Source organism: Tiliqua scincoides, chromosome 2 (genome assembly GCF_035046505.1).
Source record: "Tiliqua scincoides isolate rTilSci1 chromosome 2, rTilSci1.hap2, whole genome shotgun sequence".
Lineage (NCBI taxonomy): Eukaryota > Metazoa > Chordata > Lepidosauria > Squamata > Scincidae > Tiliqua > Tiliqua scincoides.
This window is the reverse complement of record NC_089822.1, coordinates 185,542,598-185,558,225: the sequence shown is the minus strand read 5'-3', so window position 1 is coordinate 185,558,225 and position 15,628 is coordinate 185,542,598.

Below are 15,628 nucleotides of genomic sequence, written 5' to 3'. Positions count from 1 at the left end.
ACAGTACTCGTTCTGGGAATGAGATGGATACTATTGCAGCACAAGGAAAAGACAAGTAACTGCGGTCTGAGAGCTGGCATGCTAGAATAATTTTTTTAAAAAACTCCATAAAATGACGAACACATCAAATATTCTTAGCCTACCCCACTACAATTTTTGTTAACATTTCATCATACCAAGCAGGAGATAAGCTCCTCCTCCAGCCATCAACATTTGCTAAATTAGCATTATTTCCTTTGTTATTTAAAAATGGGTTAATCTCACTTTGCAGACTTACTTTGGAAAGGCAATTTTCATCTTTTTTCAGATTCCATAAAACTACAGTATTCTTCCAGTGCAATAAATAGTTACTAATAATTCCTAGTTAAAACATGCAGGCACGCACAAGCACACAAATGATTGGGGTTTGCTTTCCTGAAGAAAATGAGAAAGTATTTTGCTTGAATGCTTCCAGTGAATGAAACTCAGGCTTAGGCTAACAGCCCTTTTGTATACTGAGTGTTTGTCAGGAGATCAGGAAGAAAAAAAATTGTGCCAAGAGAAACAGCAGCCATGCAATTAACAAAGCACCATTTCCCCCAAACAGCCCAGAAAACAAAGGCAATCAATTCCAAGTTCAGAAATAGATAGCTCCAGGCCTGAATGTGTTCAAATTTATACTGGGAAAATGAAATTGTTTGTTTATTGCAACATTTTGGGGAAAGGAAACCGTAACAACAGGAAGGTAGGAGCCACCATTGAGAATATCATTACAAGGCAAACTTGAAGTGTGTTGCTCTTCTGGGATGAGTAGCAAATGTCCCTAGGAAAACACCCGAGTGATGATTTGCCCATGGCCTCGTGGTAGAGAAGGTAATGAAGTGTTTAGCACAGAGCCACATTTTGGGGACTGAACTTGCAATAATTGATTGATTGATTGATTGATTGAACGAACATAAGAACAGCCCCACTGGATCAGGCCATAGGCCCATCTAGTCCAACTTCCTGTATCACACAGCGGCCCACCAAATGCCCCAGGGAGCACACCAAATAACAAGAGACCTGCATCCTGGTGCCCTCCCTTGCATCTGGCATTCTGACATAGCCCATTTCTAAAATCAGGAGGTTGCACATACACATCATGGCTTGTAACCCATAATGGATTTTTTCTTCAGAAACTTGTCCAATCCCCTTTTAAAGGCATCCATCACCACATCCTGTGGCAAGGAGTTCCACAGACCAACCACACGCTGAGTAAAGAAATATTTTCTTTTGTCTGTCCTAACTCTCCCAACACTCAATTTTAGTGGATGTCCCCTGGTTCTGGTGTTATGTGAGAGTGTAAAGAGCATCTCTCTATCCATTTTATCCTTCCCATGCATAATTTTGTATGTCTCAATCATGTTCCCCCTCTTTTCTAGGCTGAAGAGGCCCAAACGCCGTAGCCTTTCCTCATATGGAAGGTGCCCCACCCCGTAATCATCTTAGTCGCTCTCTTTTGCACCTTTTCCATTTCCACTATGTCCTTTTTGAGATGTGGCAACCAGAACTGGACGCAATACTCCAGGTGTGGCCTTACCATTGATTTGTACAACGGCATTATAATAGTAGCCGTTTTGTTCTCAATACCTTTTCTAATGATTCCAAGTATAGAATTGGCCTTCTTCACTACCGCCGCGCATTGGGTCGACACTTTCATCAAGCTGTCCACCACCATCCCAAAATATCTCTCCTGATCTGTCACAGACAGCTCAGAACCCATTAGTCTATATGTGAAGTTTTGATTTTTTGCCCCAGTGTGCATGACTTTACACTTACTTAAATTGAAACGCATCTACCATTTTGCTGCTTATTCTGCCAGTTTGGAGAGATCCTTCTGGAGCTCCTCACAATCATTTCTGGTCTTCACAACTCAAAAAAGTTTGGTGTCATCTGCAAACTTAGCCACCTCACTGCTCACCCCTGTCTCCAGTCATTTATGAAGAGGTTGAAAAGCACCGGTCCCAGGACAGATCCTTGGGGCACACCACTTTTCACCTCTCTCCATTGTGAAAATTGCCCATTGACACCCACTCTCTGTTTCCCGGTCTTCAGCCATGTTTCAATCCAGGAGAGGACCTGCCCTCTAATTCCCTGACTGTGGAATTTTCTCAGTAGCCTTTGGTGAGGGACCATGTCAAACGCCTTCTGAAAGTCCAGATAGCATTTTAATGTAAAAGATCAGTACCCAAGCTCTGTATGCTGGCTCTAGGCTAACTACTGAATTGTGCCACAAGGCCTTATATGTAACAAGCCATCCTCCGTCCAAGTGGCTTTGGTTTAGAGGTGCTCCGCTACTAGTGGAAAATCCCCTTCACTCATGGAAGGGCACTAGGCGCAGGACAAGGAGAAGCAGGAGGTAACAGAGGGCCTCTAGAGAAACCACTGTATTTACAAGGCATCCAGAGAGTACTCCAGATACCAGAAAGCTCTGGTGGTTTAGCAATCTTCCCATTCTTTTCACATTTCAGAGAATAATTATGCCGTACTGTAAAACTCTGAGATCTTCAAATGATAGCTATCTGGCACTGAGAAAGGAAAACACAGTGTGGTGGCTACACTACTGTTCACAGAGCTTTATAGATTTAAGGGCACAGTCCTAACTAAGTCTACTCAGAAGTAAGTCCTATTTTGTTCAATGGGGAAAGTGCTCAGGAAAGTGTGGTTAGGATTGCAGCCTTAATCTTCTTATGCCAGTAAAAACTTTAACTGATCCTAATTATGTCATAGTTTTGAAAAGCGAGATATATTTGACTGTGATTCTTGTGGGATAAGTTAGGCTGAAAGAGAGTGACTGATCCATGTCATCCAGTGATCTTCATGGCTGAGCAGGGATTTGAACCTGGATCTTCCAAGTTCTATACTATACTGACCCCATTAAGGGTTATCATGTACTGTACAGATGTACAACTATGTAGGGATAATAACTGTCATCTGTTATGACACTTATCATGTTAGTATTGTTACAGATTTGCCTTGCAGCTATGCCTGTTCAGGTGCTAAACAAATATTAATTTTCCATAGTGGCCGTTAGGTGTTTCTTTATAGGAGTTAATTGTAACAAGATATTTCCTGAATACAGACCTCACTCTGGAATGGGTAAAGCCAAAAGGTTTGGGGGAAGGTGACACATCCCACCCCCTTCCAGCTAATGAGACAAAACCAATGTCAGGCATGTCAGGAAAAAACCATCAGTTTTGTAATTGGAACAGAGAAGGAAAGTGGACTGAGAGCTGGAAGTGTCAGGTGAGATGCAGAGCTTATCTTTGGGGATCTGATGTGAGGCAGAAAATCTGCTGCTTTGAAGGAGTATGTATGTTGCTTGCCTCAAGACACAGAGGCAGGCGCAAGACAGCAGATGCAGGGAGAGGTAGGTGGGTACAGAGGAATGGAGGCAGGTAGACTGGGAATTGAACCAGGAGTAGGCACCAGAGTGGAGCCTGCGGGGCCAGCATAAGTAGGCTCAGGGAAAAAAGACCGGGAGGCCTGAGTTCACAGGCCAAAGGCAGGTCCCATGTCATTGGGCAGTGGTATGCAATTGTCATGTTCTCATTTTGAGCTGAGAAAGAGTGACTTTCATTGGTCCTACAGGATGGTCCATTGTTCATATTGTAGACCTAAACTGGTACTGAGGCTAGTTTACGTTTTCTGTCAATAATTCCACACATACTACACAAAACCCCTTTTAGGTGGTGGCAAATACGAACCTTGTTAAACTTCCATTTATGTCTTCTCCCAGCTTAAATCCATTACTTAACTGCCTACAGAAGCCTTGTAGTCCCTCTGTCTTGCATGCAGACCTGTTTGCTTATTTTCTTTATTTATATTAAAATATTCGATGCCATCTTTCAACAGATGCAAAAACAATTCGCAAAAACAAAAGCAGCATAATTAACAATAAAAATGTAACATAAAATCCCAAATACAATCAAAACAAGGGTTTAAAAGCAGCCATTAAAACATTTTCAAGGTCTGGGAGAATAAAAAGGTATTTTGCTAGTACTGAAAAGACAACACCACAAGTGTGAAGTGAGGCTCCCTGAGAGAGTCTTCCACAAGTAGGGATTGCCAGCTGACAAGGCCCTCTCCCCAGTCACCACCCTTACCACAGATGGCAGGCGCACCTGAAGGACAGCTTCAGCTGTCAGATTACCTCAGCTGAGCTGCTGAATATTTAAAAACAAGACACCTCATGCCACTTTGAAAAATCTCACATTTCTAAATAACAACTCTGGAAACATGTTTTCCAGACAGCTAGCTACTTATAGCTAACTAGCTAGCATGGGTACATAAGAACACAAGAAGAGCCCCAACTGATCAGGCCAAAGGCCCATTTAGTCCAGTTTCCTGCATCTCACAGTGGCCTACCAGATGCCTTAGGGAGCACCCAAGACCACAAGATACCTGTATCCTGTACTCCCTTGCACTTGGCATTCTGAAGAGCTGGCCAGCAGCTGCAGGATCATGCACCTCTCACCTCTCTTGGGGAGCTGGTGAGGGAGCGCAGCATCAGCCCTTGTGCTTCTGCAGCTGCCGGCTGGCAAGGGCCTGTTTGCCATCAGGCTGCCCAAGATCACACTGGAGTTTGTGTGAGAACCAGCCCTGGAAGAAATTGGTGCACACTGGAAGTGATTGGGGCACAGGCACAGCCCAGAAGGGGTGGGGGCAACCTATGGCCGCACATGCCCCCTCAGGACAACTCTGCCCTCATGTCTATTTTGTGTGCATGGGTTCTGGGTAAAACAATTCATTGTGCCAAGCTAGCATCCACATATGTTAGCATGGAAAGCTGATGCTTCTGGTATCTGGTAGCAACTTTAATACTGGCAGCCAAATGTGGCTGACTAGATGAGGAGGTGGGATGGGAAGGCCAGGTAGTCTTCACTCCTCCAAGCAGGTGCCTTTTAGACATTTTCAACTTCATGATATCATGAAATGAAGATTTGCCTCAGTTTGAGCAAAGGGATGCTCAAGGGTGTCTCTGCCAGCTCTGCCAGAAGGTGAAGGCTACATGGAGGAGAGGAAGCAGCAGAAGTGATATTTGAGCGGTGACTGGGGAGGGAAGGCAAGTTCACACACGTAAGTTCATGCATAGTGAGGGGTGAGGAAGTGGCCTGAAGCAAGCAGCTAGCCATGGCCTGAAGCTGGCGGACGTCAACCAGCTGACCTGGTGGAAGCTGGCGGACATGAGCAGATAGAAGCTGGTAGCAGGCTGTCTGCTTTTGAAAGTCAAGCAGATGTTGCCTGCTAGCTGACGAAACTGGTGGATGTCAGTGGAGAAAAAATGGTGGAAGTCTGCCCATTGAAGCCTGCTGGCAGAAGTTGCTGGATATCTGTGGACTGAAACCGGGGAGTGTGCATGCGCAAATGGAGGGTGAAAGGGAGAGTGAATGATAGTTGGTTTGATGCTCCAACATTGCCGACTTTGTGTGTGTGTGTGTGTGTGTGTGTGTGTGTGTGTGTGTGTGTGTGTGTGTGTGTGTGTGTGTGTGGTGGCAAATGTGGTTGAAGCGCATGTGGTCAAGGTGAATGGTGCTTTGCCCTTGGAAGCTGGCAGAGGTCAGCTTCCAGGCATTGCAATGTGTATAGGATGGATGAAAGGAATAACTGGTGGATAGTTGTGGGTAGAAGCTGGTGGAAGTTGGCAAGCCGAAGCCAGGAATAATGCTGGCAGGCAGAAGCCAGTGGACATGCCTGGATGATGCTTGTAGATGATCACAACCCCCCACCCTGCATTTCGTTGTCTTCCTTCCAGGTTTGCTGCTCAAGAGCACCCAGATTTCCTGCTTGTTGTGCATCTTGTCTCAGCCAATGATGACAAAGGTCCTCTGGTTTTCCATAGATCCTTTCTGGTCCTTCAGTCCCCTGGAAAGAAGAATAAAATATGCAAAGCAATGCAGGAGTTATTAAATTGTTTTCCGGCTTTTCAAAGCATGTCGGGCGTTGACCACCTTCAGAAGCAATATCCTTACAATAACTGTGCAATATCCTTACATTCAAGGGACCCACTTTCTTTGACATTCAATTCAGCAACTGAGTATACAATGAGTAGAGAAAGGGGGGGGGAGAGAGAGAATGTTTACCAGACTTCAGATTTTACCCTCACACATCCATATATGAAAAACCATTTTCACAGTGAAAGAAGTCATTTCCTTAAGACAAGCAAACAAACAAACCCAGAGGTACCTATTATATAAAACACACATCATCCATGTAACTGAATTCCTTTGCTGGCTCTGCCTCAAACCTTCCAGTCTAAGGGTAACCTAAAGCTATACATTGCAATAAATAAATTACTGGCTGACAGCAAATTGAACTAACTCCCCAAAGAGGTAAGAAAAATGGGGCATATAATCTAGGGGGAAAAAATCTGCCGCATGTGAAATGCATAATGGACCGTGTTGACTTTCTGTTTTGCTTGACCGCATGGTTCTGGCACGAGGGCCATGATGGATTGTGTGTGAACTCTTCATTCCCTATGGTACATGATGAATTCTGCCTGAGGGTAGAACTTCATACAAATATTCCCCAAATTTCAATGAAAAAGTAAGTTTAAGAAAGTAAAATGACTGACATGTGACCACATAAAGAGAAGCCAATGAGCCATAGGACATGCTTTGATATCCCTTACAGCTCCTCAGAGGAAATCTCAGTAATCCTAAAAGTGTAACAAGTTTCAGACTTGGAGTTCTTTCTACCTATATTTTTTGCATGGCATTTTCTCAGCTCAATAGTATATTTTATTAGAAAGCATCTTTTCATCTGGCGATCAAATCTTATCATACTGTGTAACTTTATATCAGCAATTTTCAAGTCATGATGCCTGAGCCTCCAAACGGCATCTCTTGCCTTCTGTCAAAATCATGCCCTCAAACACATGTTACACGGTCAATATTTCATTTGTTGGTTTCCTTTAACTCAAGGCATGCATTACATCTAAATATGTAAACTTGGTGCTAGGCGTATGCCTAGAGAGCAAAGGGTGCCAAACTTTTATTATAGAACTGGTGGCAAGAGGCCACAGATCAAAGGCAAAGGAGATCATGCAATCACCCACCCACACCGAGTTCAATGTTTCAGATTTGAACAGAGCCCCTCTTTACTCTTTCAATGTAAATGGAGTTTTCACATTCCAAAACACAGGCAAAGCCTTCCAGATCCAAATCCTGCTGGAACAAGGTGTTTGTTTCTTGTAACCCTGAATTTGGAAAAACAACTTTTGGAAAACAAAGGAAAGGTTTCATACCTCCATTGGTTCTCTCAAATCCCATAATTGAGTTCTAATCCAATAATGATTATCAGGAAGGATAGTTGGTCCTCCAACTAACTGCACCCTCAGCTAGGTGAGAAAACAAAGGCAGAAACCATTTTGTGTCCTAAACACAGAGGATCCCCTGATTGACTCACTCCACCTAAAAATCCCATAGAATTCTATGGGACAAAAACCTATAGAAAATCAACACTAGAGCTTCATGTGCTTTGCCTCTCCATGCACTGCCCACCATTCTGCCTTGCTGTCTGTTTGTGGAGCATTGACCAGCTGGTGCTGGTCACTTCCATTCCATCAAGTCACTTCCATTCCAGCCTTCATTTGAGAACCACCATACCAACCGGCACCCAGGCCAGTAACATCCAGCAACCCCCTTGTCTTAATACAACTTTCTCCCTCTATCTCCCTAAGTGCTACCAAAGCTGCTGAGTCAGCACCCGGTGGTCTACGAAACTGGTGAGTTGGTTCCCTTTCTCCCTGCCCTTCCTTCCTCCCTTCTAAGATAGGCAGCTCAGTTCCATAGCCCTGTTTCCTTCAAGGCTACTGCCTCATTGCAAGCTGAGGGCTTGCTTTGTACATAGCTGGCATGCTCGCCACCACAATCCAGGGAGTGGAACACTCTCAAGCCTCACATAATAAGGATAAGTAAACTTGGTCCATTGTGCAGCCTCACAAATGATCCACCAAGTTTCCACTAGTTTTCCCTTGCCTTTGCCTTGCGTGAAATCACACTGACTGTACACTTTGTTGCTTACCTCTCTGTCAGTGCAGTGTGGTAGTGGTGGTGAGATTGAGAATGAATCTTCTCCTTTTTGAACTGTTTTGTTGGAGGCTCAGGATCAGCCCTGAATCTCTTTTGCAAACAAATCCCAGTAACGGAACCACTGGGAATTCTGAACAGTGACAGACAGGCAGCCCAGAAACTTTACATAATATACTAGCACACTTTTCAACTGTTTGGATCAAACAATGACATCTGGCAGGTCAAGTTTTATACTGATCTGTTGTTGTCTTGTCGATTGACTGTGTATCACATTTGCCAGAGCAAAGGAAATTAAGTACCCAAGTCTTAATTTAATTTGCCACTTCCAATGTAAACAAAGCTATATCATTAAATTGAATGCATTTGAAAACACTCTAGAAATAATTGCGCAAATTAATAGATTAATATGAAAAAGCACAATTAATTTGAACTTGTTGCCCACAATGCAAATGAATAAAGGGCTCAGTTAAGCCCATGCTCTTCTGCTTTCCATCAAACCAAGGTCCTCAGTATTCTACCAAACAGGCAGCCCAGTCCTAACTAAATTCCCATGCGCCGAAGCAGAGAGACGTGATCTGGAGTCCACTTGATCTTATTGGCATCCATAACAAGGGGCCAGCCAGGCATGTGCTTTCAGGAAATCCACTTACGTGTCTTAAAGGCAACAGCTCTTCCTACTGTATGCCTCCCAGCAACTGGTATTCAGAGGCTTACTGTTTGCTGTAATTGCCATTACAGTGCCATTTTACAGCTGCGGAAGCCTAAGGCCATCACCACTTCTTGAAGCAGTGAGTTCTATAAGCTACTATGCATTGTGAGAAGTACTTCCTTTTGAATTGCCTGTCCTTTTCATTAGATGACCCTGAGTTCTAGTATCATGAGAAAGGGAGAATTTCTCCCTGCTTGTTCTTTCCACACCATAATTTTATACGCCTCTATCATGAACTATCCATAACCTGTTTTTCTAGCTAAAAAACTCAACACTTTAATCTTTTCGCATAGATAAGTTTCTCTCAACCCTTGATCACTTTATTTACCTTTTCCTGAGCCTTATTGCACATATGATGCATACAGGTGGGACCTCCACTGATTTGACTCACCACTGATACCAAGGTCTACCTTTAAATGCTTGCAACAAAGTATAAAGCACTAAAATCCAATTTCCCACCTTTGTGCTGTTCAATAATTATAATTTCATTCCATTAGATTCCATTATTCACCCCATCTAGTGGCTGAATGCGGTCTAGCATCAATACCAATGCATTCTGCAGTAACAATGGAGGAGCTGGTAACCTTGAAGTGGAACTTTAAAGCTATTTTTCCACTTTTTTTTTTTTTAATATCTGCTGGGGGTTCTGGAATGGAACAGATAACAAGGCACAACCTGTATTTCTTCTTTATGCATGATTTCTTCTGCTTCCATGATTCTGGTTTTCAAGAAAAGGCATGGAATAATCTGCATGCTTCCTCTGCAGTAGTGTATATCCCATATCGTTTTTCTTTAACTAAAGGCTGGGGTCTTAGGAATGCAACATTTCACACCAGAGAGTACATACTATGCTATGTTAATACTTGTTACATTTAAATAAAATACCAAGATTCTATGAATGCAATATTCCACTCCAGAATACATATTTTGAGGCAAACACTAGATAACAACAACAACAACAACAACAACAGGTATTTATATACCACCTTTCTTGGTCTTTATTCAAGACTTTATTCAAGGCGGTTTACATAGGCAGGCTTTATTTAAATCCCTTATTAAATTGGGATTTTTACAATTTCAAAGAAGGTTCTTTCTTTCAAGAACCACTACATTCAGGTGTTTCATTCCTATCTGGCTTCACATTCTGGCCTCCATCCTCCCACGCTCAGAGCAGATGGAATAGCTCGGCTTCAGCTTGTCAGCTGCTTCAAGGTCGCACGGTGCCGGTGGCCTTGAACTGGCGACCTTGTGGATGTTATCTTCAGGCAGACGGAGGCTCTACGCTCTAGACCAGACCTCCTGCCCTATATAGACTATACAGATATATAGACCTCCTGCCCTGATAGACTATACAAAATCTGAGTACAAGCTACCAACTCCACTTTTGAACGGCTATGGATTGATTAGGAGAATGTAGGATCTTCTTACCAAGGAGAGAAAGCAAAATGGGTCTTGAAAACGTTTTAAAATACGTAAAGATGAAAAGAAGGCAAACACATAATTGGCCTTTCTAGATCACAAGAAATTCGGTGAATTAGTTCACCATTAGCTAAAATCAGGAAAGATGCAGCCTAAGCCATTACTTGACAAAGAAATCCCAATGAGCCATTAAATTGCTCCTTTCCAATATACTGCAGAGGAAAAAAAATTACTATTCAACACTCAAGGTTATTGACTGAATGACAGCTACTTTAGCAATACTCCCTCTCCATATTATGGAATCGGATGGAAAGAGCATGCAGAAAGACTTGAACAGTTGCTAAATACAAAAGCAACTTCATTCCCCTTTCCCTAAACAACTGGAAATAGAAATCCTTCCCCTTCATGAATCGTGGAAGGTTAGCACGTTGCTAGATCTATCTATAATTATTACATAAGGCTCACTGCATAGGTGCTTGTTACAGTTCTGGACTGGAAAGGGTGCTGAATTATGAAACCCTGAATTATGTGAATGTTCATCCTTTGCTTTCACTGCCAGTGCTTTCCCTGTCTGCTGCATCTTTGGTGGTACTGTTATCCTGGGTTTTCTTACTAGATGGGATAGATACACAGGCATTTATGTGACAACATTAATGGGGACAAATAAAGTGAATTAAGAGTGATGATGCTTCCAGGATAAGGTTTGCCCTAAATCTGAATGAATGAACAGCTACTTTAATCCCCTGTTGGAGCAACCTACAAAATAATCCCCCAAAAGGGACAGATGCTTTTTGTAGCTGTTGAAAGTTTTTGGGAAAAGTGTTATATAGTTGATGCCTCACTTTGCATGCTTAATGAATGATTTGTGCTGCTTTTAAAAAGGCTCTTATAATTGCTTCTTTGTGGAACTGATACAGTCAAATTAAATCTTACTGGGTGCAGTAAGATTTGTACCAGCAAATGACAGTGCGCAGTCCTGATATGACAGACTGCAACAGAAGATTGCATTGCATTTTTGAAGTGGGGGAGGGGGGTTTATATATTCTCTTAACTCCTGCTTGAGTACCTCAGTAAAGTCTGATTACAATGGGTGCAAAAAAGAACTGCAATTTCAAGTAAAGTGATTTTAATTTTAATTTTGAGATTTGCGTTGCCCTTTACCCTATAATGGAAATATACTCATCCAAAGACTACCATTGCTAAGTTACAACTGAGTTTAAGCAACAAGCAGCAAACTGTGTGCACAACCGCCCTCTGGGGGCAGCTTTATAAATTGCATGGCTGCTATGTTTATTCTGCTTCTAAATCAGCCTTTTTCAGCTCACGGCACACTGTCAAGGCACACTCCCAGTTTTTTACTTACATTAAATTACGATATTACCATTAATTTTTAATTAATATAATTAATACAATTAAATCATTACATGACAAAGGGCACAATCCTAACCAGGTCTACTCAGAAGTAAGTCCTATTTTGTTCAATGGGGCTTACTCTCAGGAAAGTGTGGTTAGGATTGCAGCCAAAGACTTGGGGGGGAATGTGCCCGTGGGACTTACTTCTGAGTAGACATGCCTAGGATTGGACGTTTGGTTGCACTCTTTTTTTCTCAAATACAGGCACTTCTCTCTCCTCCTCTCCCCCACCTACCCACCCCATCCCACAGGGACATTCCCCCCTCATCTCATAACTGCAGTTGGCACCTCTCCTACTATCCCTCCCCTCACTGGTTCACACCTTCCAAAGGTCCAGAATCACTTGCCTCACATTCCCCCCCCCCAATTGCCTGTTCCTGTATTTCAGGAAAAAAGTGTGACTAGTAGACACTTTGCCCAATCCTAGGCATGTCTACTCAGAAGTAAGTTCTATTACAGTCAATGGGCCAGGAAAGTGGGGCTAGGAGAGGAACTTGAGAGCCCAGCCCAGCTCAGGTGTGTCTACTCAGAAGTAAGTCCCATTATAGTCAATGCAGCTTACTCCCAGGAAAGTGTGGATAGGATTGTGGCCTAACACCCCTCCTCTGAAAGGCAAAGGCAAGGCAGGGAGGGTTACTTTGGGGAGCTGCAGGCAACTGGGGCAAGGAAAAGGGACTTTCGTGGACCCTCAGCCAGTGCATTCTTAGGCTGGTGGTCTCAGCAGGCTTCCTACCTGCTTGTGTGCCTGGCTTCCTCCTTGTCACTCCGCCCAGACCTCCTCCAGGCTTTTCTGGTTGCCCAGTCAGCAGGCAGGGCAGACAAAGGACTTGATACCCAATCCTAGGCATGTCTACTCAGAAGCAAGCCCCATAATAGTCAATGGGGCTTACTCCTATGTAAAGGAGGATCGGGTTGCAGCCTCCCTCTTGCTCACAGCAAGAGATGCAAAGCAGCAGCAGCTGCTCCCTTTTTCAGCACATGAGGGTCAAAGCAGCCCCTGCCTCCTCTGGCCCCACAGCACACCTGAGGCTGCCTAGTGTGCGCAGCTGTTGAAAACTACTGTTCTAAATGTTATAATCTACATATGATGTTGAGATAGCACTATAGGTTCTCAGTAGCAATAGTCAGCATCATGAGGAGGCAGCCCACACACAGCCTTGTGTTTTGGACCAGTGGATGTGAGCATAAGTGGGTGTGCTGTCTTCTAGCTTCCCCAAGACATATACAGGGACAGTTGTGAAAAGAGTTCATGTAAGTGTTTGATGGCCACTTTGAACATCTAACTTCAGTTACAAAAAGAGAGAATATTGACATATGTAGAGAGCACAAAGGTTGGTCAATGGATATCAAAACCAGGAGAGCTGTGGTGAAGGACAAGAAGGGTTAAACATGTGCGCTAAACACACAGCAGAAGTTTTGCGAAGAATATTAACATCTTCTGAAATGGAATTTGTGTTGTATATACAGTGGTTCTAGTAACATGCCTTTATGCAGCGAGGTGCCCTCTCAAAAGCAAGAACCACATAAGAACATAAGAACAGCCCCACTGGATCAGGCCATAGGCCCATCTAGTCCAGCTTCCTGTACCTCACAGTGGCCCCACCAAATGCCCCAGGGAGCACACCAGATAACAAGAGACCTCATCCTGGTGCCCTCCCTTGCATCTGACATAGCCCATTTCTAAAATCAGGAGGTTGCACATACACAACATGGCTTGTAACCCGTAATGAATTTTTCCTCCAGAAACTTGTCCAATCCCCTTTTAAAGGCGTCCAGGCCAGACGCCATCACCACATCCTGTGGCAAGGAGTTCCACAGACTGACCACACGCTGAGTAAAGAAATATTTTCTTTTGTCTGTCCTGACTCTCCCAACACTCAATTTTAGTGGATGTCCCCTGGTTCTGGTGTTATGTGAGAGTGTAAAGAGCATCTCCCTATCCACTCTGTCCATCCCCTGCATAATTTTGTATGTCTCAATCATGTTCCCCCTCAGGCATCTCTTTTCTAGGCTGAAGAGGCCCAAACGCTTTAGCCTTTCTTCATAAGGAAAGTGCCCTAGCCCCGTAATCATCTTAGTTGCTCTCTTTTGCACCTTTTCCATTTCCACTCTGTCTTTTTTGAGATGCGGTGACCAGAACTGGACGCAATACTCCAGGTGTGGCCTTACCATCGATTTGTACAACGGCATTATAATATTAGCGGTTTTGTTCTCAATACCTTTTCTAATGATCCCAAGCATAGAATTGGCCTTCTTCACTGCCGCAGCACATTGGGTCGACACTTTCATCGACCTGTCCACCACCCCCCCAAGATCTCTCTCCTAATCTGTCACAGACAGCTCAGATCCCATCAGCCTATATGTAAAGAACCACATTCTTCCCATATATTTCTGGAAGGCAGTAGGAAGGACACATTTTCCTTGGCATGCCTCTGCCCTCCCCATTTCTGCCAGCAGTTCCCTGGACCCTTTGTCCTCTGTAGGTATCCATGTCATCAACCTAAAGCAACTGTCCCCATGTCCTGTAGGAAAGTCTGCATCTTGGGAGAACTGTCATTTCAAAAACAAACCAAAAATCAGATTGGTTTAGAAATAAAGCAGCACCAGCTGTACGCAGGCTGAAATACGACAGGGGTGCTTGCAAAACCATGAAGACATTTGACTCACACGTGCTTCTGCTGCACCACTGTGCACTTTGCACTGATACAGTCACACTGATATAGTCACACATGGTAACTGCAAGGGCTTCATAAAAACCTGTGGGGTTCCAACTCATCTTGGCCAAGAACAGTTGGCAACTAGTGTTTTTCATTTTGTTTTTTATGAATTCAAATCTAACAGTCCTTCTGATTTCTGTGGTTCTGCTCAAGCAGTTTGAACACCTCAGACTGGCTAAGAGCATAACTTCACAGGCACTTCTTCAGTGTGACCCTTGCTGGACTGGATAGAGTTTACACATTCAGGTCACAATTCACACAGGGTAGCATTCTCCTTGTGCTTCTTCCAGTGGCATAGCTAAGGAGGTGCAGGGGGTATCAGTTACACTGGGCAACAAGCTTTAGGGGGGCAACAAACTGAACTTGACACTAGCGGCCAAAATTGTGAAAATATTGGTATGTATGAATAATACCATCATATGATTGGACAGGTAATTTAATGCAGAATGCAGTGAAACAAACCACATTAGAATATCTGTATTCTATCAAAAGTTATGGCCAATTAACCAGAAAACGAAAACATAACTGCCTTAAGGAAAGAAAAGTGGATTTCTTTAACTCAAAACTGACCTATGAGACTGATTATTCTGAGCCAATGAGATGTTATTATGATACAGCGTGGAATCAATAAGGTGTTAATATGAGTCAGCTCTCATTTCCATGTATCCTAATATAGCTACTCCTGCTAACTAGTAAAGAGGCACTTTTTCAAGTGGTGCTCCTCTTATATTTTTCAGGGAGAGAATAACTGTCCCTCTTTACCCCAGCACAGTGTCTCTTACCAATAAGGGGCACACTTTTTATTTATTTACTTAATTACCACAGATACTTGCATATAAGTCGATCCCACAGATAAGTAGAGAGCAGGTTTTGAGCCAACAATCATGGAATTTTCTATGACCCTCGGATAAGTCTGGGGTTAAACTTAGGGGGGTGTCTGACTATAGTTTTGTCTGATTTTACTCAAGGCCAGATCCTGAAAAATAACCCACCACTAATTGTTACCTAAGAACTGTAGTCTCTAATTTATTAAAAACATAATAAAAGATCATAAGATACATTTTTATTCTTTTTAAATTCTGGTCTTCATCACCTTTTTGTAAGCACTGTCAGAGTAAGTGCACTGTAAACAACATACGTACCAGTAAAAGAGTGGTTCCCAACCTGGGATTCATATACTCCCAGGGACACTCAACAGGACCTTTAGGGGTACTTGAAAAAGAATGGCATAATGGTAGAAAAAGGCAGGTCCTGCTCCAGAATGCCTTGCAAGACAGGAATGCCTTGCAAGGACCAGCAAGGCAGGAAGGGAGGTAGCT